Raw genomic sequence first — 27,976 nt, 5'->3', positions numbered from 1 at the left:
GCCGGAGACTAGACTCCCTTCCTGGTTGTGCAGATGGCTGTTGTCTGGGACGGTGATCTGTAAGTTTTCCCCTTTAAATAAATAACACCCTATTAATCATAACTCCAAACTGGTGTGGCCTTGTTTGTGACTTACGCCTTCACTCTACATTATTTAACATTTCCTATTTGGAAAACTCTAATACTGGCCTACACGCATGCCTATCTTTTCATTCAGAAGCCTATAAGTTTAGTTAGGAGTTCTTGGCATATCAGATAAATAGTGTAAAATGTCAGTTCTCATAAAATTACATCGAATTCTAACATAAAATATGTTGGAAAGGTGTTTTGTTGCCTTATTTTTATTAATGAAAGGGGAAAATTGAGGGATTAAGAAAACTACCACAAAGCACACAATCAGTGACTATTTCAAAGCAAGCTTTTATGCACAAATTATGCATGTTTGATCACTACAAGAAACTTCATAAGATAATTGATGTGAAAAGACTGATCATTTTTATAGATTTTTATGAGCTATAATTTTTTTTTTTGCTCCTCTCCCTTCCTCTCCCCTCCTGTTCTACCCTCTCCCATGGTTCCCATGCTCCCAATTGAGAAGACTGATCTTATCTGTAGCAGGGCAGGTTTTCTAGGCAGGAGATTGTACTCTCTGTAAAAGCAGAAAAACAAACTAAGCATCAGCATATCTGACATATGCACTTGTCTCTCCTCTTTCTTTCTTTCTTGTAAATAAAAGGTGATCAGCAGCCTTTATTTTCCCACTGTGGTGGACAGCACCTTTAAATGGGAGCTAAATTGAACAATTTTGATTTTGGGTTGCTTTTTCAGAGTATTTTATCAAAACGGGAGAAGAAAGAAACCAAGACAGACCCTAAATTTTACATTCCGTGGATTTCAATGACAATAAGATTGTTAACATAAAAAAGACCTTATTACTTCCATATCTTCAGAAATCATAAGACCCATCTCAAGGTAAATATTACAGTGATTTGATATTTATACACATGAATTTTTTCCATGTGTTCAAATTAAGATGATAGATAAAGCAGCTAAAGATAGAGTGGGGTAAAATGCCAAAGACAAGTTAATCATATTAAGTAGTTTTGATTTTGAACGATGAGGAAAAAAGCAAATTATCATGATTATGTTGGAGCAAATCAAAACTGTTCTGAAAGCATAGATTGCCTATGGCAAAATACAGTAACTTATTGCCTCCTTTCAATTTTGGGAAATGCATTCAACATTTATCAAAAATTTAGGAAAAAATAAAAACGTGGATGCTTTTTTGAATAAAGACTTTAAATTTGCTTTAAGAGTTTTATTTGCATAAATTTCCACACCCTTGCCTATTTGAAAGTCTCTTGTGTTTTCTTTTTTACAAGCCTTAGTTACTATATTTGGCTACAATGTAAATAATTTTGCTTAGTGCTCCACTGAAATCCTTCTTTGTCCTTATTCTGTTAGAAGATAGTTGTTGCCTTTCCAAAGGTCATGTGTAGCAACTAAGTGTAACAGAGTTCCCAACTGTCTCCCATTGCCATTTTAAGGTGTTGCTAGATAACCCTTTTCCCAGTCACCTCAGTGTGTCAAACTCAAGAAGATAATTTTCTTAAGCTCTAATAGAATTTTCATTGAAGCAATTTGTCTTCAATGCATGAGATATAAATTGCTCAGCTATCCTTAGATTTTTGTCTGAGAAGTCAAGTGAAGTTATCAAACAGTGGCTTTGACAATTTCGATTACAGGTACAAAGCAATATGATGATAGTGTCATCTGGGAGTTCCATTTACATAAAACAAATTTATAATTGATATGCCACTTTGTGGTCACCAAAGTTAATGGGCCTTTTAAGAACCTCTACTTAATAACAATAAAGTGCCATTTTATAAAATATAATGCTGGAAGAATTGATGCACCTCACGACCTGACCTTCAGCAGCTCCTTTGATAGCAACTACTATACCATTTCATGCTCAGAGAGTTCACTGATTTAAAGTTGACATTATAAAATAAGCATTCAGTGATGTTTTTTAATAAAAGTAGGTTATTAATTGTGGATGGACATAGCAAGCAGTATAGCGTACAGACATCACTTTATTAAGGCAAGATTTTTCACTAAAATTTACATAATATGTAACCTCAAAACCATTTTTTTTAGTAACATGTTTAAGTATATAGGTGCTACAAATGATTGTTAATATATCAACATAACAGATCTGGGAAACTTCCCACCAGTTACATTAAAAAAAAAGTGTGCAGTTAAGGAATAAGTAACTACCACCCCTGTTCACCTTTCGCAAAGATACATGACAAAATGCTATGGAGTAGTACTGGAAATTATCCCATTGCCCCGATCAAGGATAGACACAACAAAACAAACCATTGATAGGCTCATTCGAAATAGCAGGGTGTCAAGACTTCCTCCTTCCTCAGCAAGTGGGAGTTGCTAAGTGGAGCCTCTGCTCCAAATTACAGAGAAAGCATTTTAAGACATAGCATTGCAGAAAGTCAGCAAAGATTCTCAAAGCTGTCTTGATTTGTCAAACTGTGTAAACAAACAAGTTCTGACTGACACATGTAGGAGAAACTATACTTTTCTACACTTGTCGATGGTCAAAATAGAAGAGCACTAAATACCAGGCACAAATGGTAATGAATAAAACAGAACACAAGGCTTCTTGAATATTCTGTAGGATACCACAATCTTCAGATTAAAGAATTTTCAATAAGCTTGAGGACAAACATGAAAATGGGGAGAAATATCAAACTATTTACAATAAAACATCCTCAAGCCTTCCATATAAAAATATACAAAAATGGGATTAAACACACATAAGAGTTTTGGGGTAAATGAGGGCATATAGTTGAATATGTGACATTTATAAGGAAAGAGGCATGATCTTGGAAATACCGGCCTTACTACCATGAATGCTTGTCTATTTGGAGGAAAGATGGAGATGGAAGATTTAAAAGAAGCATTTCATTTTAGTACAGTGTTTAAAGTTTCAGGCAGGTTGATAGGTTACTATTGGAAGACAAGAATGGGTCTCTGCTAGAACTCTTGTTACTCATCTAAAACCATTTATAATGCATCCAGAACACAGCATTTGGAGCTAGTAGTTAATTATGTTCTCTCTAGCATTAATTTTCATTGGTGTACTAAAATGTAAAATTCTTGACTTCTCAGATAATCCAAACAAAAGTTCATAAAACAACAGAAATAGAAATTTATGAGTGATGTGATGGTGTGGGACAACCATGTATTCTGCCAATTATGTTTTAAATAAACACTGACTGGCCAGTAGCCAGGCAGGAAGTATAGGCGGAACAACCAGACAGGAAGTGGAGGTGGAACAATGAGAACAGGAGAATTCTGGGAAGGAAGAAGCCCATTCCACCATAGTCCTGCCCAGACAGGGAAGAAGGAAGATGTGACCTGCCCTGCTGAAAAAAGTACCAAGCCATGTGGCTAACATAGATAAGAGTAATGGGCTAATATATGTTATAAGAGCTAATACAAACCCTGAGCTAATGGGCCAATCAGTTTATAACTTATGGAGACCTCTGTGTGATTTTCTTTGGAGCTAAACAACTGTGGGACCTGGCAGACAGGACAGAAACCCCAACAAGTAGGCCCCCATGTTACATTGTGATAAATAAGACAAGTCAGTACCTATGTTACAGCTTTTACATGAAGGGACAGTGATGAGAAGGAATCAATCTCTGTTGTAGCTTGAATATTAGGTGAGAGTTGTAGTTTGCTCTGACACTACAAGTTGTCAGATGGCTGGTCTATGTAGACTATATCTGTACATACTGGTAAAAAACCTGACTAAATAAGTTGTTTAGATAGAAACATGGTCTGGTAATTTTCCAGGGTACTTGACAAAATTACATCTACCGAAGGGAGCTAAATGATATTCATTGGTGCTGAAATGCAAAGATTACTGGCATCAGGCAAATTTTACATGTTTTGTAAACAAGTCATTTTGCATTTTATCACTGCTCTATGGAAACCTGGACCAATGGCTTGTTACCTGTCTAATATAGCTACAGTAAGAAAATACTAAATGGTAGCACTATATTCCATGTAGAGTCACCTTAAGGTGAAGATAGACATTCTATTCTCAGTGATTTGAAAAATCGTAGAGAAAATAAAATAATATTTTTACCATAAATGTTATTTTCTTCTCTCCAGTAAATAAAGTGATTAGATAGATGAATTCAAGTAACAGCTTCACACAAAAGTCACTAAGATTTTCACAGTATATAATTCATGAGATCACACTAAAAATCAAAGGAAAACTGAAGACTGGGGGAAGTGTTAATACTTGTGTTGAAGTTGAGATCCACAAGATAATCTATCTTAAGAAAAATTATAAACATTAAAAATATGAAAGGACTTGTTTCAAATACAAAATAATTCAGAAAAAGTAAATAGTAAGTAAAATACTGGTAGTATGAGACTTAAGAACATAGTAACAACAGAAAATCATTTTCTGTGTTGGAGATTTAGGCTATCCAAAAGTTTGAAATTTGTTAGCAATAGAATTATTACATTTATATTCTGATAAAGATCATTAGTGTAGCTAAATTAAAACTTGTTATCTGCAAAGTTATCTAAACTTTAACCTTTTGAACCTATAAATCTGTACAAGAGTACAAAAGATAGTTTGGAGTAGAGAAAAGAGGGTCCTTATAAATCTAACACAGTAAAAAGAGCTTGGAGCTTTTTGTAGATTATTCCAGCAGACCCTGAATGCAACTGCATATATCATTTCTAAGAAGGAGTCAATAGAAAAAGGCAGAGAAATGACTGATTTGATGATGCTGACTTTGAAATTTGGAGTAATGTGACCATAACCCAAGGAATACAGGTAGTCGTCAGAAAATTGAAACGAAAGTACATATATACTCTGCTGCCTCAGTCAGATACCCTGCTGGATTTTTACTTTTATATCAGTGACATTGTCTTCCCATTTATTCCTTCCAAAATGGTAATTGAACTAATTTCTGTCATTTTAAGCCATGAAGGTGTATAGTAGTTTGTTATAGCAATTGAGCATATCTAATGATCATAGGAAATGTCTTTATTTTAGTAATATCCTATTGTGCTTCTGAAAATAATGATTGCCATAGATACAGGAAATGAAAATGAAAGTGTTACCTGGAAAGTCCAATTAGTGGCTTGAGAAACATTAATACATACTGTGACTTTTAGTAACTTCAAACACAGTACCTTTCAAAATTAATCATTACTTAAAGTAATTAATATAGACAGAAAAGTACCATAAATACATAGTTCAATTTTCCCAATGTCACCAAGTCTGCAACACAGTAATAGAAGTAATTCTTATATTTCTTGTTAAATAATTAAAGCTACATATTATACACATCTGACATAGAGTTGATTTGTAAAGCCACATTTCTGCATATCTTACATTTGGAATTATAAGCAGATATTTTTGGTAAGTCTTATTTATTTAAAGTATATTTACAACATTTTCCTAAATTAATGAATATAGTCAACCTGCTACCTAATTCTCTACTGTACAAGAATACAATTGAGTAACTGTTGGTAGTCCTAAGTATTATTTCTACTTCTTATCTATTATAATTGGAGCTATTGTGGCATGATCTTAGAAACACATGTTACTACATATTTTGGGGGAATGGTGTTTAGGCAGAAAGTGCTGAACTAAAATATTTCTTCCTAGAGTGGATTGATTTATCAGAATATTATAATTTCAAAATCATTGTATGCCCTTAAGGTTTTGTTTTTATTACATCTTCTCATGTACTTTACATACCAACCAGTCTCTAAGTTTATTATTCAAAAGTTTAATCTAGAAATTACAACAGGTTTGAACTGCATCCTTTTATTTGTTACAATTTGATAAATTCTTAAGTCAGAGTATTATATTTAGTTTCATCATCATCATCATCATCTTTCTAATTAATATTTGGTAGTGTAAATGGAACAAAGACATTACAGTTGTAAGCCAAATACAATGGCACTGAGCCATGTAACAATCTTTATCACATTTTTGAAGGATGGTTTAATTTTATAAATTACTTGGAAAAAATGGATAAGGAAAAAAAATTTCAAGCTCTATACCAATGTCTTAGTAAGTTTCTCATTCATAGGATTTTCTACAATTTAAAACACTAAACCCACAAAAGTTTTCAGTAATGGCCACTTAACCATGGTAAACAATTGAATGTAGCTTAATAATCTTGTATTTTGTTAGATAGTTCAGAAGATATTAAAATTAGAGTGATATATATATACATATATATATATGTTTTCCAATTATAACGAGAACAAAGTATGGATATATAATTAATACACTTGTGTTTCTTTAAGATGTTTCTAACACAGCCAATAGAACAATGGTAAGTTTTCAGTCTCTTTTATAAGCCAAAAATAGAGTACATTTTTAAAGATTGTGCTTTTATGCCTTTGGCAAGTATTTTCATCCTTCTTCCTACCTACAATAGTAAAGTTCCAAGCTCTGTACACATTATTATAAAGGATTGTGTAAAACATAAAATGCTGAAGTTCACAGAGACAAGTACTATGTTTTACAGAATAATAATATTATATTGCTGATAAAAGAATCAGAGGTCTAAAGGGTTACAAATTCTGAAAGAAATAACATGCAAATACTTAGCTCTAAAAACTGGGTCATGTTAGCAAAATTATTGACTGCTCACTTCCCATATGAAAGTACAATATTTGAGGAAATGAGATGATTTTAATGGCAGACTGATGTCAGCAGTTATAATAATGAGGCTTTGAAGCACTAAAATTTATTTCTATTTTTGCTGTTGCCTTGTCCTTCTAGTTATTTTAGATGGTGTTAGAGTATCTGTCTTCATATTATACATTATTACTTGTCTAGTGATGGTCTCTAATTCAGAATTAATTTTCAGAGATCAAACTAAAGCAAGGAACATCCCAAGTATCCATGACTATACAGATCCGTTGCTGAGTGGGAAATGGATAGCAGCTTTTGGCTATGTGCAATAGCATTCCTTTAAGAAACAGAGATGGGGTGGGGCAGAAATCCAAATATATATATATATATATATATATATACATATATATATACATATATATATATATGTATATATATATCCTGTAAATATAGAAAATATAACAGACCACATTATCGAATTTGTTATGTACTATAAAAGTACACATCTGATGTAAACCTTATTGCTGAAACCAACACATGCTTGAATCATGGAATATGGAAATGTCAAGTTGCTACTGACCTGGAAATAGCATTCTTTTTGTCTAGTTTGTCTAGATTTTATGAAACTAGAAAGCATACTTGATGTGTTCACTACTGTAGGAGAAAAATAATCAGTCTTACACTGTAGTGAATCATGCAAATTACCATGGCTGACTTAGCAAGGTATTGCCCACTTGAAAACTAAAATCACAGACAATGTGGGAATAGGAGTAGCCAACCACTTACTGACTGGATTTTAGGACCATATGATAGCCATATATGGCATCATTATTGGGGTGAAGAACCTGTGTCTAAGATAGGTTAAAGGCCATAGGGGAGAACCTACTACTGCTATTCTATTAAATGGACATAATATTAAACTGATTCCTATACACATGGATTAGTGAATCTCTAAAAGTTCCTTAGAGAAGCTTCTTTCTACACAAGATAATGACTAACACAGAGACCCACGATTGTTCAAGATCCACAGGATAAGTGGCTGGAATACCCAATGGAATATCACAAGGCCCAATCCCAAGAATCAGGGATGATCACAGAGGAAAGGGCAGAAACAATGTAAGAGCCAGAGATGTTCAATGAATATATAGAAGAAAAGAAAAGTTCAAATTCACAAGGCAAAACATAGGTAAAGAGAGACAGGCTAAGTTAAAAAGAGCTAGTCAGAAACAAGCATTAGAGAAAGGTGAGCAGTCATAAGTAATAATAACTCTCCATGCTATGATTGGAAAGCTGATTTGGTTCTCCAAAAGAAAATGAAAAATCTTGGTACAAAATGGTGTTGATCAAACTGGATGGTAATTACCACCCTGCACAAAAAATCCAAGTGGATCAAAGATCTCCATATACAACCAGACCAGACATACTGAACCTTCCAGAAGAGAAAGTGGGAAATAGCCTTGAATACATTGGTGAAGGAACAAACCTCCTAAGCACAACACTAACAGTACACCCATTAATATCAGCATTAATAAATTGGACTTCCTTAAACTGAAAGGCTTCTATAAGGCAAAGGACACCATCAATACAACAAAACAGTAGTCTACCAAATTAGGAAAGATTTTCACCAACTCTACCTCCAATAGAGGTCTTCTATCCAAAATATTTTTAAAAAACTCAAGAAATTCTATATCAAAATACAAAAAAGATTCAAAATATGGTACATATCTAAACAGAAAATTATCAATAGAGGAATTTCAATTGGCTCAGAACCAAGAAATTGTCAACATCCTTACTCATTAAGGAAATGCAGATCAAAACTACTTTGGGATTCCATCATACAACCGTCAGATGTCTCAGATCAATAAGGAAAGTGACAATTGAATGCTGGCAAGAATGTAAAGCAAGAGACACACTTCTACATTGCTATTGGGAGTGCAAACTTATATAGCTACTATGGAACTCAATATGGTGGTTCCTCAGAAAATTGGGAATTGTGGTACGGTTGGTATATATCCAAAAGTGGTTCTCTGGGATTGTGAATTGTAGGGTGATTTTCTTTGTTTTATGTCTAAAAGCCACTTATGAGTAAATACATATGATGTTTGTCTTTCTGGGTCTGAGTTATCTCACTCAATATGATGTTTTCTAGATCCATCCATTTGCCTACAAATCGCAAGGGCCCCAGTATCAATGACAACATTCACACAGCTCATTGAATGTAGAGAGGTCAAACTGGTGCATTATAATGAACCCTTCACCACTGTGTCCTAGTATCCTTGGTGTATGAAGGTATTCTGTAGGCTACAGAAAGAAAAACATGGACACCAAACCATCCACAAAACTATCCACTTATAATCTATTCTGCCTGCAAGATGTGCTGGGGCAATGATGAAACAGAACATGTGGGAATGTCCAAACAATATTTGGTTTAACTTGATGCTCATGCCATGCAAAGGAGCCCATGCCTTGCAATGCCTGTATGACCAGGAACAAGCAACTGTATAACCCAGAGACCTACGTTAGAACTATAATTACAGACAAAGGGGAAAAATAGAGAAACTATTGATTCCTAATGTTATTGTGATTATAGATAGTGCTTTGTCCAGTCATTATTGGAGAGGCTTCCTCTGGCAGCAGACAGGAGGAGCTACAGAGATCCACTGTCAGACATGGGGAGAGAAAGCTCTAAATTGGGAGTCTCTACTGAGTTCTTCCCCTTAGAAATTGGGGAACACTGCAGAAGAGGGTGAGGAAAGATTGTAGGAGTCAGAGATGATAGAGGACACCAGGAACACATGGCTCACTGAATCAACTAAACCGCACTGATACAGGCTCACAAAGACTTAAACAGCAAGCAGGGAGCCTTGCAGGGGTGTGAAGTAGTTCTTCTGTGTATCTATTATGACTGTTAGTTTGGTGTTTCTATGAGACTTTTAACAGTGGGACCAGGTTTGTCTCTGACTCTTTTTCCTGCTCTTAAGATTCTTTTCCTCCTATTGGGCTGCCTTGTCCACCCTAGTTATAAGGGTATTGGCCTTGTCTTACTGTATCTTTTTTTTTATCATGTTTGGTTGTTTTCTCTTGGAGGGCCCGTCTTTCTAAAGAACTAACATCAGGTGTGAGTGCATCTTGGGGAGAGGGTAGATGCAAAAGAACTGGAGGAGTGGGGCAGAAAAAAACTGTGTACTGGATGTATTGTATGAAAGAAGAATCTATATTTAATAAATCAATCAATAAATAAGGGAAAATAGTCAAATCTTGCATCTGTTGACAAGGCAAAGTTGATTGAATTTGCTGAATGTCTGAAGTGTACAAAAAGATAACTTAAGAGAAATCCAACATTATTCCTTGAGAACCTACAAGAAAGAAGTTTGCATTGTGGCAAAATGCAAAATATCAAGTGTGGTAGGGAAACCAAGGTATTTTGTCAGGGTTGGAAAGCTTAGTCAGGCCAAATGTAAACATTTGAACTAGCTAGGTGGATACATGTCACAAACGTTAAGCAAGCAACAATTAATAAATGGGACCCCCTGAAACTGAGAAAGTTCTATAATGCAAAGGACACACTAAATAAGAGAAAATGTCAGCTTGCAGATGGGAAAAGTTCTTCAACTCCACATCTGACAGAGGGCTAATCTCCATAATGTATAAATAACTCAAGAAACTAGACATCAAAATACCAAACAATCCAATTTAAAAGGGGGCACAGAACTAAACAGAGCATCCTCAACAGAAGAATCTCAAATGGTCAAAAGACATTTAAAGAATTGCTCAACATCCTTAGTAATCAAGGAAGTGCAAATCAAAATGACACTGAGATACCATCTTACACCTGTCAGAAAGGTAAAGATCAAAAACAATGATGACACTATATGCTGAAAAGAACATAGATTAAAGGAAACCCTCCTTGATTGCTCTTGGGAGTGTAAAACTGGACAGTCATTTTTGAAATCAGTATGGTGATTTCTCAAAAAAACTGGGAATTAATCAACCTCAAGACCCAGCAACATCAGTCCTGTGCATATGCCCAAAATGTGCACAATAATATCACAAAGACAGTTGCCTAGCTATGTTTAAAGCAACATTATTTGTAATAGATAGAACTTGGAAACAACCTAGATGCTCCTCAACCAAAGAGTGAGTAAAAAAAAATGATACATTTAAACAATTGAGTATTATCAGTGGTTTTAAAAAAATGACATCTTGAAATTTTCAGGCAAATGGATGGAACTAGAAAAAAAAAAACACCCTGAGTGAGGTAACCCAGACTCAGAAAGACAAATATGACATGTACTCACTCATATGTGGATATTAGATATAAAGCTAAGGATAACAATCCACAACCCCAGAGCAGCTAGGTAAACAGGAGGACCCTAAGACAGAGACATGGAAAGGAAAACACTTAAGATCTCCTGGGAAAACAGGGAAGGGGAGCAGAAGGGAGCGGATGGAGAATGAGAACATGGAGGGCTTGAGATGGCTAAGCTGTGGGAGGATTGAAGGGAGGAGGAATGAATGGAAATCTTGGTAAATAGAGCCATTATGGGGTTAGGGAAAAACCTGGTGCTAAGGAAATTCCTGGGATTCCACAATTATGACATAAATCTCCTAGAAATAGTGGATAGGGTCCTTGAACTGGCCTTCCCCTATAATCATATTAGTGACTACGCTAATTGTCATCATAGAACCTACATCTAGTAACTGGTGGAAGCAGATGCATTGATCCACAGCCAAGCACTGGGATGAGTTCCTGGAGCTTAGCTGAAGAGAGGGAGGAAAGATCATAAGACTAAGGAAGGTCACGTGTAAATGGAGAATGCTTGTTCATTTCCTGACTGCTCAGACCAAACAATCACACAAAAACTATATTAATTACAACAATGTTTGTCCAATTTCCCAGGGATATTCCTAACTAATTCTTATATCTTAAATGAACTCATTTCTATTAGTCTATGTATCCGAACAAGGCTTTGGCTTACTGGTAAGGATACGGCGTCTGTTTCGTTTGGCAGCTACATAGCATCTCCTTTAGTCCTACTCTTTCCCTATATCTCTGTTCAGATTTCCTGCCTGACTTTGCTCTACTAAGCCATTGGCTAAAATAGCTTCTTTATTATCTATAGTCACAGCATACAGATGGGAATCCCACATCATCTTCCCTTTTCTATCTAATTAAAAAGGAAGCTTTTAACTTTAACATAGTAAAATTACATATACACATAGGTTTCAAGCAATAATTACAATTACAATGTTTAGTCTATTTGTATATCGCAAAATTAAGGAAAAATTCTATTATCTATTTTATCTTTGTGAGTCTAAAGTTTCATATCTAATTTATCTTATATCATAACTAAGGAAAACTATAACTGTCTTCAACTCTTCAAAGACCCCAGAAGGATACACTATTAACTTAGTAAACAGGAAGTGCATTGTAAACAACTTCCAAAACTCTAGAATAGACAGTGACATCTTGATGCCTGGACAGTCATCAAAAGTTCTTCTGTAACATTGGGGCATTCATCTTCAGTCTACAGATTCATAGTATCTGACAGACTTTTCAGTGAAGCAGGAAATTTGAAGAACTATTTTGCCTTGTACTGACAAACTTCATCAGTTGCTTTCTTGTGTGTCCTGCAAAATGTCTGGAAAATTTCATAATGATTTTCTTCAATGCCAATCATCTTCCAGAAGTAAGTATTTCTGCCAGAAGCAGACATGTTTCATTATCAAGAAAAGTCTAAGTTCTTAAAACATTTTAAATGCCATATTCTGTGGGTCTTTGAAAGGGTAGAAGAAAACCTATGCATTTGAAATATATCTCTGTACCTGTAGAAAACCTAACATGACTGTAAGCTTGACTATTATAAATGACTATTAATCTGTATTTCTTAATTATACGTTACATTTTAAATGACCTGCATATAAGCACAATACCTTAAACAAGAGTAGAAATATATGTACAGTATGNATTGACCTTACATTTGTATCAATAGAACAAGATCCATACCAATGCCAGGTATTCATGTCTACATCATATTCTACTTTAAATGAAAACAAACATGTTGGCCCAAAGAGCCATCAGGGTTCCCTGCCCTGTGGGAAGTCCAAGGACCACCCACCTCCATCCAGGTCTAGTAAGGTGAGCATCCAAACTGCCTAGGCTCCCACAAAGCCAATACGTGCAGTAGGATCAAAAACCCATTGCCATTGTTCTTGACGAGGGAGGGGGACTTGATTGGGGGAGGGGGAGGGAAATGGGAGGCGGCGGTGGGGAAGAGACATAAATCTTTAATAAATAAATAAATAAAAAAGAAAACAAACATGTTGGTAATTTGGATATTGTTTTCTTCAAACTGCTTCCTATTTTTGTTGAGAGACATACTTTTATGTTTCATAGAAACTTTTTGGGGAGGGCTTGTTTCTTCAAACCACATTAGCCTGGAAGGAATCCACAGGTTCTCATCTTCTGTGGAAACAAAAGCTGAACCTCTTTTCCAAAGCAACATATCCTTAGACTCAAATTTTGAAGTCAAGATACCTTTAGGTTGGTTTAACTTATCAGCCCCCAGAATCAAATGTCTCTCTACAGTCAAAAAAAAAAAAAATGAAATAAAGCACAATAATAATCCAGACTCTCTGTGAATATTCCATCATTACATGACATATTTTTCTATATTCCTTTAATTTATGACTGTCTGTACTCTTTTATATTACTTTTACTGTCTCTTTAAATACTTTACTTCTTTTTATAATGTTCTATACTCTTTTTCCTCTCCCTCCTAAGCCTATGTACATTTTAAACACACTGTGTCTCATTTAGAGCTCTTTCATATCGGAATTTGTCCTATTGTGTCTCTGAAATCCTTTTCTGACAAGGAGCATTTCAAAATGGTAAGCAGTATGGTTATGGCAGACCTGGATGTTGGTTCTACCTTTCTTACCATTTCAATGTGGTAGAGGTACATTTACCACCAGTTCTGGCACTGCTGGGTGGAAGCAGTGCTTACCACCTCAATTCTGGGAAGCACCATGGTGTAGCAAATGAATCCTCTCTGTCTGAGCAAAATCTAAATCTGCCATGCAGGGTGCTGCACAGCCCAGAAGTGTCTCCTTGTATGGCGGCAGGAATTTGCAATGCTTCCCTGCCTTTGCACACCTAGAAGACCAGATACAGCTGCTTGACCAGGCAGAGGTGCTGAACAACAGGCATGCTCTCAGCTACTTTCCTCCTAACCCTGAGTGGGCATAACACTTGAACACAAATTTTGTGACTGGCCACACGGGTTAGCACCAAGCATATAGGTGCCATTTTATGTGGAGGCTGCTCATTCATTTCCCAAACATGCCTGATAAATTAGCTAAACAGCTTCGTAATTAATATAGTTTCTGTGTGAGGAGGATCAGGAGCTCAAGGCCAGCCCTATCTACACAGGACCCTCTCTCAAAATTAGTAATGATATAGGCCAGTGAATATAGTACATCCTATGCAAGCATGGAGACCTGAGATCAAAACCACAGACACAGACAAGGGTGAACATGGCAGTATTCATATGCAAATGCAGTGTGCATAAAGTGAGACACAAGGCAGAGACAAGAATCTATGGATGCTTACAGGCCAGACTGACTATTATTCATGGTGATAAACAACTAAACGACCTTGTCTTGGACTATGTGAAATGGTAAGAAGTAACATATACATTTTCTGTGATCTCTAAATGCCCACAATTTCACTCCCATACACATAGGTACCCGCAAGAAAATGTACACACATTTACACTTATCTTCAATAAATCAGAAATATACAAATAAAAGTAATATGGAAAAGTGAAAATTTTAAGAACCCTAATGATATTTAATGGGACACATGTAGCCATTTCAACATGACATATTTAGTTTAGAAAAAATGTAGCCTATGTTTATGTGCATCAACTAACCTTTGTAAACCCTGAAGGAAATCATCTAATAAGAAAGAACCCACATTGTTCCTTCTGCATGGACACCGTATCTTTACATTTGGAATGCCCTTATAATAACACTATAAATAACACATTTTGCTCCTAGTACCTTCTTAAATGTTTTTGGAATAAAATTCAATAAAGGTTTCTAAAAGGTTATGATATTTCACTTGTCATGTACATATCAGTAGAACATCTTTTCTGTCCTTTTTGAGCACTTGCTCTAAAAATCACTCAAGATACAGGCAATCTTAAAAATGAGAATCAAAGCTTTTGTCAAGAATTCTGATATGAAAGTCAATAGTGAATACTAGCAAACTGCACCTGATAAGACAGTGTCAATAAAAACTGCATCTTCAATTTCTTAAGAAAGTCTTTCTATCAAATGGCAGCACTTTATCTTTTCCAAATTTCATACCATTTAAACTACAATTTCAAAAACAAAATCACCTATTCACATAAAACTTAAAAATCTATTAGGAAATCATTTACACAAGCATTTTTTTAATTGAAAATAGACTATTTTTGTCATACAATATATCCTAGCTATTGTTTTCCCTCCACCTCCTATCCCCAGTTCCACCCCACTTCCAATTCGCTCCCTACCCTTCCAGATCCAATCTCTTTCTGTGAGACACAGATTTATTTAATTAAAGATTCTTACTGATAAGATGCAGCCCTAAAATTATAGAAGTTTATTAATTTCAGATCTTCCACAGCTTCTCTTATATCTTTGATTAATTTGTATATTACCACAGAAAGAAATGGCCATATATTAATGGAAGAAATGCTTCTTCTAAAATGGTGTTATATATGCCTGATGGTTGACTAACATATCTCTTAAGTAATCATCATCTTGTCATGAAAGAGTTCCAAGAAAATGAATGGAGGCATTTGATGTCAATAGAGATCTAAGGTTAGAAATGACTACTGTTAATTTTAGCACGTTATGTTTGCAAAGCAAATCATAATATCAGGCATGATTCGTGAGGTGAGCATGCAAACTCAACCTCTCGAAGGAGAAGAATAAAATGACAAAGCAAATGGGTATAGATGCAGTGGAAAGTTTATTAAGGTTGGAGAAAGAAGTGAAGTGTTAGGAGATGAAGCTTGGAGAGCCAGACACAGAAGATCAATAGAAGCAGCAGGGAGACTAGTTAAAAGGCTATAGAAACAATCTAGAAGGTAATTCAAATCATTGATTTTCAAGTAGCAAATTCCCAGTGCACACTGCTTGACAGAAATATCATCATAATGAACAAGCATCTGAGACTCAAAAGAGGCACGCCTTACTAACATACTGCTCTGAATAACTTGTCTGATAATTTTCTAATCCCCTTTCTTCACACCAAGAAGAGATTAGATTTGTACTTTCTTGCTAAATATTATGTGTACTAAAAATCAAGTAAAGTTTGGATTATTAGCAACTTCTACTGGTAGGTATCAATTTATATAGTGTGATTTTAAACTGTGACAAATCAGACAAATGTGAGAGATTTATTTTTTAAGAAAACTTTATATTCATGTTACCCAAAATTGTCAAAGCAAACAATGTATTTAACCACTATTTTGCTTACCAGAAAAATAACTATTGAACTAATGAGAGAAAAGTAATTTTTTATTGAGAATTAAATCCATATATTTGACAGCTTGAAAGGATAGTTCATTGGCAGATTGAGCAATCACATATTGTTCCCTTTATAGATTCACCTGTATTTTAATTTTACTTCTGCTCTGTATCTACTGGGAACATGTTTCTGGCTAGATAATAATTTCTTTACATTTTCTTCCTTAATATAGAAAATCAACTCCCTAAATATTTTATGAGACAAAAGAAACAAACAATTGTGATGCAACTATAACTTAGACTTTGAAAAGGCAACAGGAGCAACTCTTAAAATTCCCACTTTATTTGAAAACGTAAATTTAGAATTACTTTAGCAAAAAAAAATTCCAAATAAGAAAGTGATTTAACTTTTTTACATTTGTTCCATCTATATTTTGATTATTGCAATCATTTGTTTGTTATTCAGAAACAGTCTTGAGTGGCCATTGTAAGCACATTGAAATATTGAAACAGAACCATCTTTGCATTGTCAAGGCAAAAAATATTTCAAAGGCATGAAATTCCATACATTATCATGAATTGTTATTTCAGTGAGCCATGTTGTATTCCAGTAATTAGGATTTTTCTTTTACTCTCATTTCGTACTACTAAGCTATTATCAAGTGAATTATAATTTGACAGTATAGCATAGTACCCCATGATTTCTTTGTTCAAGAAGCATATGTGAGGCTCTTCATTATACATGAATTCATTGTAATTGTAATATGTGGTAATTAGGGGAAGGATAATAGAACATTTGCTGATTGTCTGCTATGTGCTGTGTTATTTTGGGGTGCATTTCAAAATTTCACAGGAACCCCAGAAAGTTTATTAATGACATAATTTTCCCAAGGTTATAGCTAAAACGTGCCCGAGCCTACATTATAACACATTATCCAGTGTATATATCAATACATTTTTCATGAGATTATATTTACCTTAATTTTAATTACCAGTGATGTGGGAAAAATCGTTTTTTATCCTGTCACTTGTATTATTTTTAATAATATGATGATTGGCCAGTAGCCAGGTAGTAAGTATAGGTAAGGTGACCAGGCAGAAAGTAGAAGCGGATCAACAAGAATTCTGGGAAGAGGGAATTTCAGTCTGCAGTGGTGACCTAGATGTAGAGGACACAAGATGCAACTGCTTCGCTGAAAAAGGTACCAAGCCACATGGCTAACACAGACAAGAATTATGGGCTAATATAAGTTATACGAGTTAATAAGAAGCCTGAGATACTAGGTCAATCAGTTTTTAATTAATGTAGACCTCTGTGTGATTTCTTTGGGACTTAAAGACTGTAGGAACTGGGCAGGACAGAAAACTCAGTCAACAGACCTAAAATAATTTTTATAAGTTATAAGATATTAAAGCAGGATGCTTGAAAGAAATCCCACACTAGCACAGAATTGAGAATAATAGAGAGTTATTCATTCAGGGGTAGACTCACAGATCACAATCCTCTGTTGGAATGGGGAACAACAACTGAAACTCACAGCCAACAAAGAGGCCGAATGAGCGCTTTACATCAGCATAAATAGTGTAAGAGGCCACGCCCAAGTAAGCAGGTAACTTAAAGACTACTGATGGTAGGAATTCCTACAGCAAGATATAGCTTAAAACATAGTCCATCCACATTGAACTGTTCATAAAATGCAAATAATAAATTTAATCTTATATTGGAACATTTTTAGACCAGTGAGTCATATAGCAATGGCTAGCGTAGAATTCCTTGTGTGGACTAAGAAGGCCTTGAATTTATAGAAATTCTCATGACTTTGCCTCATGAATGCTGATGTTAGGTTCATGAGCCTTGTGCAGACATATTTTAAAACAGTCTTTATGTTAGTTCCATAACACATAACCCCCAAGTATAATGATTTATGTTCTAGGCTTCACACATGCCATTCTATTCAAATAATAGAATCATAAAATATTTATTCCTGATGTATGGAAGTAGCAAAATACATAAAGCTCTACATTGTAGCTAGAAAATGACAACATATTCTTAGTTATTGATAAATATGATGGGGAAAGTACGAAGTCAGGATAAGCCATTAGGACTGTTCTATCTGGTGAGAAACACTTGGGAAATCAGAGTATTGTATTTCTTCCCACATTATCTGCAATTGGGTCCCAGATTCACTTCAAATCATACATGTCTGGATCTTAGAGTTTAAAATAATAAAATTATTGCAGAATTTTAGTCTTTTATTTCCACATTCTATAAAAAGGAAAGGAACATTTATCAAAGGTTTATAGGATTACTTTAAACTTAAAATTATGAGAATATTCACTCACTTATATTTTTGTATTATATTGAAATGATTTTCCTCTGAAATTATCCGTTATCTTTAACATCTTAATATTCATCATATATCTGCTTTTCTGAAGTATGTATGTTCAGCAACAGAAAAATTATACAAGAACAAATATGAAATATATTTCTATTTGTAAATCATGTTTCATGCTTGTTACATTGAAGAAATTAATTTCAAATGTATAACCTAAGGTTTTCTCTCATTTTCAAATTCTAAAATATCTGTCACATTGTACTTCACCATGACTTTATTCTCAGTGGTGACTCTGTTGAAGAATAACTGTGATACGTAAGCTTGAGTGTCCCAACAACAAAGAAAAAGAAAAGAACACTCAAAGACAGCACACTCATATTCACAAAAATGCTGAGAATTCATACAATCTATAGATGTAGTTTAAGTGTTTTTTTCAAAACACAAAAATAAGATTTATAGACAGGATGCATGCCGAAGTCACTTATAACTCAGTGTTTCAAAATGTTCTTCTGAGCCTGGAGAGAACTCAGTGGTCAAAAGCACTTGTTACTGAGGACACAGATTCAATTCCCAGCAACCACGTGGCTACTCACAGCTGTTTATTCAGCTAGGGAATCTCATGCCCTCTTCTGGCTTTCACAGACACTGCACACACACAGTGCACAAATATACACACAGGTAAAACACATAAAATGAAAAGATAAAAGGTTCTTGAAAGTTCAATTAACTTGAAAGAACTTCATAAATTTATAAATAAAATTAACATATGTGGCTGAGTATGCATAAACTCAACTAGTTACATGTCTGTGTTCTCTGAATAACTTCCATGTATAAGTCAATGTTTATGAAGACATTTAAATAATGGATACATATCACTTGAAACTAATACTTGCATATTCACAAATATTGGTTATATATGAATGATTTATTTAGAATTTAGAACAGAAATGGTTATTTTAGTTACTGGCATTGGGAATTGCCAGTAAAAGTTTATCACACCAGCAGCAAAAGACTGTTCTGGTTTTACTACTCATTTTAAGCCCTTTAGCAGAAAAAGTACTAGCCTATACTGTTTTCATCAAATCATATTTCACCTGACCTTTAGGCTCCAGTGGATAGTGAAGCATAAACAATATACTAAAGGGGCCATGTTCATTTTAGTTTTCTGTAATTTTGATTTGATTATTTCTATTTTGGAGAATATTAACTCCTGTTATTTTCAGATTTCAAAATCTGATTTCTCAACCTTGTTCATGCTGCTCAAATACTCTAACTCAAAGCTTGGGTTTTTTAGGAGTGTTCTGGAAAGTATTGTGGACAGGGAATTGTAAGATCTAATTTCCAGTACTTATTGTCAAAAATCTACACTCCAGTGTTTACCAGATGTGCAAGCCCTCTGAGCTCAGTTTCTATACCTTTCAAATGAGAATGCATGCTGGTTGTTTTGAGATGTGGCTCTTTCTCCTAAAATACTTAGTTTCTTTGATTTCCACACAGCAAATAATAGTGTTCTTATGGCAATTCTGGAACATTTATTTCAAAGGAAAAAGAGTTAGCAACACAAATAACTGAAGAGTACATAATCTCTGGTTGCTTATTTTGATGATAACTAAACAAATGTAAGGTAAAATAATTGTTAGTGTGGGAGATGAACAGATCAAACTAAACCAGAATAAAATTCAGAGATATCAAGAAGCAAATTTGGGGTTTCCAAGAATGAAGGTAGTATATGTTATCAAGATATGAGTGACAGAAGAAAGATGGTGGGCATGGGTGTTAGTGAAAGATATAACCAAGGAAAGTTCACTTTTGTAGTTGTAGCGGGAAAGACACATGATAATAAAGGGACTTGATATTAGAAAGAACTCTCAAAAATATCCATTCCATTAAGTATGGTAGCAAGTTGTGAAAAGAAAATAACCTTTCCCTGCACTCAGGAGGCAGAAGCAGGAGGATCTCAGTGAATTTGAGGTCAGGATGGTCTACAGAGCAAGTTCCAGGATAGCCAGGGATACACAGAAAAGACCCTTTGTCTAAAAACCAACCAGCTAAACAAACAATCTTATCCACACAGCCTCTCTTGCCTTCCATAGGTATAGACATATAACTCCCTGCTATCTATGAAGGGAAAAACATTAATAGAAATAATAGTTCCCCTCTGTCCCTTGTCCTACCTGCAACACTCTAATCAATCACTTCAACTATTTCCTCATTGCATTCCATTTCGTAAAGCAGAGTTAAATGGTACAAAACCAACATTTTTATGGAATTTTAAGTATATGTTTCTTTTTTCCTTCAGTGAATATCCACTTTGATAAAGCATGCACAAGTTTTCAGAACTGAAATCTGTCAGCCAGTCTTTTTTTTTTTTACAGCTTACCCTTAGGGGAAAAAAAAAAGAGATTGAAGCAGGTTAAAGAACTTCAAGAGTAAAATGTAATCACACCAAATTTCTTTTCTTACCACTAACCAAACAAACCTCTGCAAATTCAGCTTTAAGCTTATGAAACAACAAACAGGGTAATTGTCTGATATAATGTACATGTAAATTAGCTTGAGTTAGCCAGTCTACAAGGAATATAATTATCAAAACAGAACTTTGACACGGTAAGTACATATAATTTCAATTTGTCAATTAAAATGAAAGAATAGCTATAGTTTTCTTATTCTGTCAAATCTACATCTCATACCCACATCCCTCGCTCCATCTTCCACAGCCTCCTCCTCCTTTAGTTGTTGAATGTGCCCTCACACAAAGTTTACTAAGGAAAGCAGTTTGAATCTGAGCAAAGTGAAAATAAGAGATGTCCAGTAAGGAACCTGTGAGCAATATTAATAATAATATCTTACGGTGTAGTAGTAATTATAATGAAGACCAGAACAACCAGGCTAGTGCTGTTGTAAGCATAAACTTCTTCAGGACTGAAATCATTTGAAGAATTATATTTTCTGATTATAAATGTGTGGTCTTCATGAAATACTGCCTTTTTTATTAAACACTTTTAATTTTCTATAAAAATAGTAGCACAAAAAATGGGACATAATTTTGCCTGGCTCATTGTAATATTTGTTTCAAGTACACCATTTTCTTTTCAAATGAGGCTAGATAAGAGCTCTAGTTTTTCTATAACCACACAAGCTTAAAGAGAGAAGTGACTTACCTCACAAATCAAACATTTCAATTTTACTTATTTATAATTGCATATTATATACTGATGACTCCTTTCTCTCTCTGTCTTGGTCTCTCTCTCTCTCTCTCACACACACACACATGTGCATACACACATAATATATTATATAAAACTCGGAAATAAAAAGCATTTCATAGCTCTCAAGCCCTTTGGCACACTTCCTGGAAGTCTCAGTAATGACTATAGTTACTCTTAATTGCCCTCAACACACTTACATGAATGCTACATTCAGTTGAATTATTTCCTGGATTCCCTCTAATTAATCTGATAGCAGCTGTTTTAAGGCTTCTGCTGATTAACAGTTGCACGACAGCTAAATGCCTAGTACAAGAAAAGCTATTTGAAGCTTACGTATGTTCATCCACATAATTTTGTCTTTTAGGCACCAACATTTCAAAGATGATCTTCTATTTTTAGGAAACTATATTTGTTTAAATAACACAAATGGTCTCATCCTACCATATGGAAATATAAGCTTATATATAAATAAGTACCCCCATAAATATTATATAAAATCAACATTTTATAAATGATTATAAAAATATTTTAATATTTTAAGAATAAAAATAAAGAGGCATTGCAGTATGACAGTGTGTATTTGTCCTGTACTCATTCTACTTGTTCAAAAATATAATTCAAGTAATGTTGTAAATAAGTGAAACTTTTGAAGTAAAGGGGCACTGAGAAAATTTAGGTCAAACCATATATACTAATAGAAATTCCATTCCTCTTAACATAAATGTAACTTGATAAAAGTCAAAAATATGATCAACTAAAAATCCACATTTTAAAAGTGTTTATATTGTAGTTTATCTCTTAGAATATTCAAGCTTTGATTCCTTTGTAAAAGTTTTCAAATCATAAAGCTTCCTAAGATATTGAAATTAGACTTCATATTCTGGCAAACTACTCCCATATAATGTTAATTTTTTAGCCAATACTACTTGGTCTCATCTGGGAATAAACCTCATACTTTTTCAGCATAGTCAATATGCATCTTTATTTGTTATCATTGTAATATTCCTTCCTTCGTCCTGGAAAGCCAACTGAAATCACTCAAGGAGAAGGTAAAGTTTACTTTCTTGAAAATCTCTCCAATATTAACAAACTTGCATACCACTCTTCAAGAAAGCATAAGCCACCACTGTGTGGGTTTTATTTTCACTTCATACCCTGAATAAGAACTTTTGACCTTAAAATTTTTGTAAAGTTTCTAACAATTAACTGTCACATTAAAATGTCCATTGCAAGGAAATGTACTTAAAATGTAATCTACTCAATGAATGAAATATAAAAGTGACCAACTTACATGGTGCTGTTGAATTTTAAAAGAATTAAATTTAGAAAAGAAGGAAGACAACCTATTTCTATAGATATATTACTGTAGATTAAATAAAAATAATCAAGGTTTATAGAAATCAGGACACAATGACAAGAAAGGAGTGTTGCTCAGAGTTAAAGTACTTGTCTAGCATGATAAAGTCCATGAGTTTGATCTCTAATGCTTACAAAAATAAATAGGTTAATAGACAAAAAAATGGTTAAATCAACAAATCACAGATAAGTACAAATATGTTGGAAGAGTTTACCTTTGATGCCTAACAGTTGGGTGGATTGGCACAAGGTAAAAAGTAACAAAAATGTAACTGCTTGATTGAGATATGAATTGTGCATACATGGTCATTCATAAAATCCAAAGAACTGATTACTCACTTAAGATCTTTTGAAGAGGAGAACATTTTCAATGTAATAATATAACTACTTTGGTCATTGCATTACATATTTTCTTTAAGCTAATATTTGATTTCATAAATTACTAAAGTCTGTTCTGTTATCTAAATGTTATCTATAGGTTTTACATCTTGTTGTCTTTTCCTTAGTTCCATAGAATATTAGAACAGCACAACTGCTTTTATGTTTACCTATCTTTATTCACTTATGTTGTGTAATTTATATGAATTTTAAGGGAAACAGTTAAACCTAAAATTTTATGTAGACTTATAAGCACTGTGAAGAAATTCAATTAAATTATAATATACAATAATAGGGATATTTGAAATTACATTAAGTTGGTATTGATCTAGAGACATACACAGGAAATTTCCTTGAACATAAATACATAATTATAATGTTGTAAATCAATTTTAGTTCTATGAAATAGAATTAGAAAAAATCTAAATCATGTAATTTCTTTTCCAAATAAGGGTAACCTATTACAGTTTACTGTCAGAAAATTCTATGCTTTTCAAATTTTCCTCAAGTTCAGACAAACTTGGATGAATTTTTTAGATAATCTATTTTTAGTTTATTTTTGTTGAATGACAACAGATGTTTAATTTTGGAAAGAAATGGTTTCCATGGCCAATTGAATAATTATCTATAAAGGATTCCGAAAAGAGCACTTAGAGGAAATACACATTCTTATGTGTAAAAGTATTGAATAGAAGAATAATCAAAAGTGAAGTCTTTCAATACTTTAGTTCTAAATTTTAACTAAGTCAAATATATATCGAAGTATAAGGATGCGATTCTTAAAACGTGAATGATGCAGGTATCTATATAGAATGACATTGAGTCCTTTGAGTATATGTTCAAGAATGGGACAGGTGGATTATATAGCAGAAATATTTCTAGCATTTTCAGGAATCGCTACATTGGTTTCTATAGTGACTATACCAATTGGCAATCCCAGCAACAATGAATAAGTATCTATATTTGTTCACAATGACAGCAGTATTTTTTATCATAGCTCTTCTAACACTGTGAAGATAAAATCTCAAAATAGTTTTAATTGTCATTTTCTTGATATCTAAGAATACTGAATACTTTTAAAGATATTTTCTAGCCATTTTATTTCTTCTGAGAACTCTCTGTTCAGATCCATGGACAATTCATTAGTGATATTATATATAAGAGACTCCATAATTCAACCATGAAACTTTGAGAAATTATCAACACTCACCAAAGTAGCAGGACTGAAAATCTACTTAGAAAAATCAGTCGCCTTTCTATATACCAATAACAAGCATGAGAGATGGTGATTATAAAAACTTTCCCATTTACAACAAAATATCTAAAATATCTAGGAATAATTCTAATCAAGGAGCTAAAGACCTCTATAAGGAAAATACTAAGTCTCTGAAGAAAGAAATTGAGGGAGAAACAAAAAAAATGGAAATAACTCCCATACCTATGTATTTTTAGAATTGATATAGTGAAAATGATAGTCGTCAAAGAACAATTTACATATTCAATGCAATCCTAATCAAAATTTCCATGGCCGGCATTCTTCATAGAAATTAGGGGGGGAAATCCAAAAAAATTCATAGAAAAGCACAAATCCTACTGGATAGGCAAAGCAATCCTGAGCAAATGAATGAGTGTGGAAGTACCACACTAAATTTCAAGGTATATTATGTAACTGTAGTAGGAAAACCAGTATGATACTGGCCTAAAAATAGAAACATAGATCAGTGGGGAAAAAATCAGAAAACTCAAATGTACAAGCATATAATTTCAGATATTTAGTATTTGACAAAGATGTGAAGAATCCCCACTGAAGGAGTCTCTTCAAATGGTGCTGAGAAAACTGGATGTCCGTATGTATTAGAATAAGAGTGCATCCATTAGCCTGTACAAAAAATCAGTTCCAAATGCAGAAATCACATTTGTGAAAAGGAATTATTTTACAGAATATATATATATATATATATATATATGAAAGAAGAGGAGAAAACATTAAAAATTAGCAAATATTTTGTTACCTATTTCACAGTGGGAGAGCTTAATTCTTTTTTTTAAATATAATTTTTTATTGAAAAAAATTTTCTGCCTCCTCCCCGCCTCCTATTTCCCTCCCCATCTCCCTTTTCCCCCCTCCCCCCTCTCCTCTCCCCCCCCCCCCACTCCTCTCCCCCTCCCTCTCCAGTCTGAGGGGCAGTCAGGGTTCCCTGCCCTGTGGAAAGTCCAGGGTCCTCTCCCCCCCATCCAGGTCTAGGAAGGTGAACATCCAAACTGGCTAGGCTCCCACAAAGCCAGAGCATGCAGTAGGATCAAAACCCCATGCCGTTGTCCTTGGTTTCTCATCAGCCCTCATTGTCCGCAATGTTCAGAGAGTCCGGTTTTATCCCATGCTTTTTCAGTCACAGTCCAGCTGGCCTTGGTGAGCTCCCAATAGATCAACCCCACTGTCTCCGTGGGTGGGTGCACCCCTCGTGGTCCTGACTTCTTTGCTCATATTTTGAGAGCTTAATTCTTACAATGAGTTATATTCCTATATATAAAGATCTATTTTAAATGTGTCAAAACGTACAAAATCTAAAGATTAATTCCATTTAATTTCTTAAAATTAAACATCTACTTAGATTTCTTTTAGTAAGAATTCGCAGCCTGGGTGTGTTCAAACTTTAATTTCTAAGATAACATCTTAACTTAGAACAAGGACACTGAATAAAATTTTAAAAGTAGTAAGACCATATTTATTATTAATTTTATAGTTCAATATAAGATATGGATACAATATTTAATTCTGAGGTAAAATTTGTATGGACAAAAAAACAACAAAAATATCCAAAATGAATTTACTAAACATAAATAAACTGAAGTTCACAAGTACTATTAGAGAAGAAAATTTGAGGCAGTGTATTAGAAGAAAACTAGATGTTAAAAAAATCTATTACAATTTGGTAGAAGTCAAACGCAAAATTGTTGTTTAAAAGTATCTCTTACTTAGATCGCTTTAAATCCCCATGTTAAATGACCCACTGTCCTGCTCCTCAGATGAGGTTCGCTTTGTACTCAGAATCTTTGCCCCCATGAAAGGTGGTGGCTTCTTGCAACATACTCAAAACCAGGAAGAAACTGGGATAACACCCCCACGAAATTGGCCTCATGCTGCCTGTCCCACAAAGTCCCCATACAGAGGAGAGGTGGGGTGATGGGAGATAAGGGGAGGCAGAGGCTTGGTTGGGGAGGTGGATTCCTGGGCAAGCACAGGCAGTCGGCTGTCCCAGTCAGGCAGCCTGTCAAGGGAGCGCTTGCCTGAGAATGCAGGTGTTCATGACACCCCAAACCATTTCCTAGCCAGTCCTCAGCAGCCAACGAAATGCTCGGCAAAATAAATAAGCACTAAATAAATGTTTGAAAATGAAAAAAAGTATCTCTTACTTAAGCTAAAAGAAGAGATAGTAAAACATTAATGACTTGTAACATTTGTAGGAGTTTAGAATAACCCACATTTTAACTACCTCTCCAGCATCATGTATGCTCCAAGGCCTGAAAAAAATTAATTTTTTCAGTACAGCTGACAGTGAAAATTAATTAAATATACAAATAGCTACCACATAATATAGATCCTGTTAAAAGACATAGCAACAAAGGGTAAATTTAGTTTTTTTTCCCTTAGTTCTAAAAAAGATAAACATTCTTAAAGATAATTGTCTATTTAAACTTATTTTTCTTATATTTAACTGTATGTAAAAGTCTTGGTTCAGATATCTGCATATGAGTACAGGTGCTCACAGAGGCCAGAGGTATTGGTTGGTGGCTATAAGCCTCCAAATGTAGGTGCTGGGGATTAAACACCAGTCCTCTGGAAGAGCAGTCTTAACTGTTGAGTCTTTGCTACCTCCTTTCTCTCCACTCTCTCCTCTCTCTAGCCTTTCTCTTATTCCCCTCTTTGCAAGATGGTACACATGTGAAGGTCACAGGACAATTCCCATCCTTGCCTTTCACTTGTCTCCTTGTTTTATAGCTGGGTATACTGCGCTATTTGGCCTAAGTGCCATGGCTTCTCAAGGGTTCTCAGGATTCAAAATGAGGTCCTCACCCTGGTGTGACCAGCAGCTGTTTTTACCCACTGCTTTCTCCAAATTCCACTGTTGTTTACAAGATAGAATGAAAGAATGAAAAAGAAATGAATCAAATGAGAAATAATTTTGAAGCTTTCAAGCAAAACCCCTTCCTATTTCATATTATGCTTGTTATATGGCTAACTTCTTTTTTTAGCCAGATTTGTACCATTATCTTCTAATGAATGAACAGTCTACGGAGTCCAGTGTAGTCTTAATGACTGAAATAAGAAGGAATTTTATTAGCGGACAATGAGGACTACTGAGACCTCAAGAACAATGGCAATGGGTTTTTGATCCTACTGCACGTATTGGTTTTGTGGGAGCCTAGGCAGTTTGGATGCTCACCTTACTAGACCTGGATGGAGGTGGGTGGTCC

Source organism: Alexandromys fortis, unplaced genomic scaffold, assembly GCF_014885135.2.
Source record: "Alexandromys fortis isolate MF-2015 unplaced genomic scaffold, M_Fortis_MF-2015_v1.1 scaffold_226, whole genome shotgun sequence".
Classification (NCBI taxonomy): domain Eukaryota; kingdom Metazoa; phylum Chordata; class Mammalia; order Rodentia; family Cricetidae; genus Alexandromys; species Alexandromys fortis.
This window is presented reverse-complemented; position numbering follows the sequence as displayed.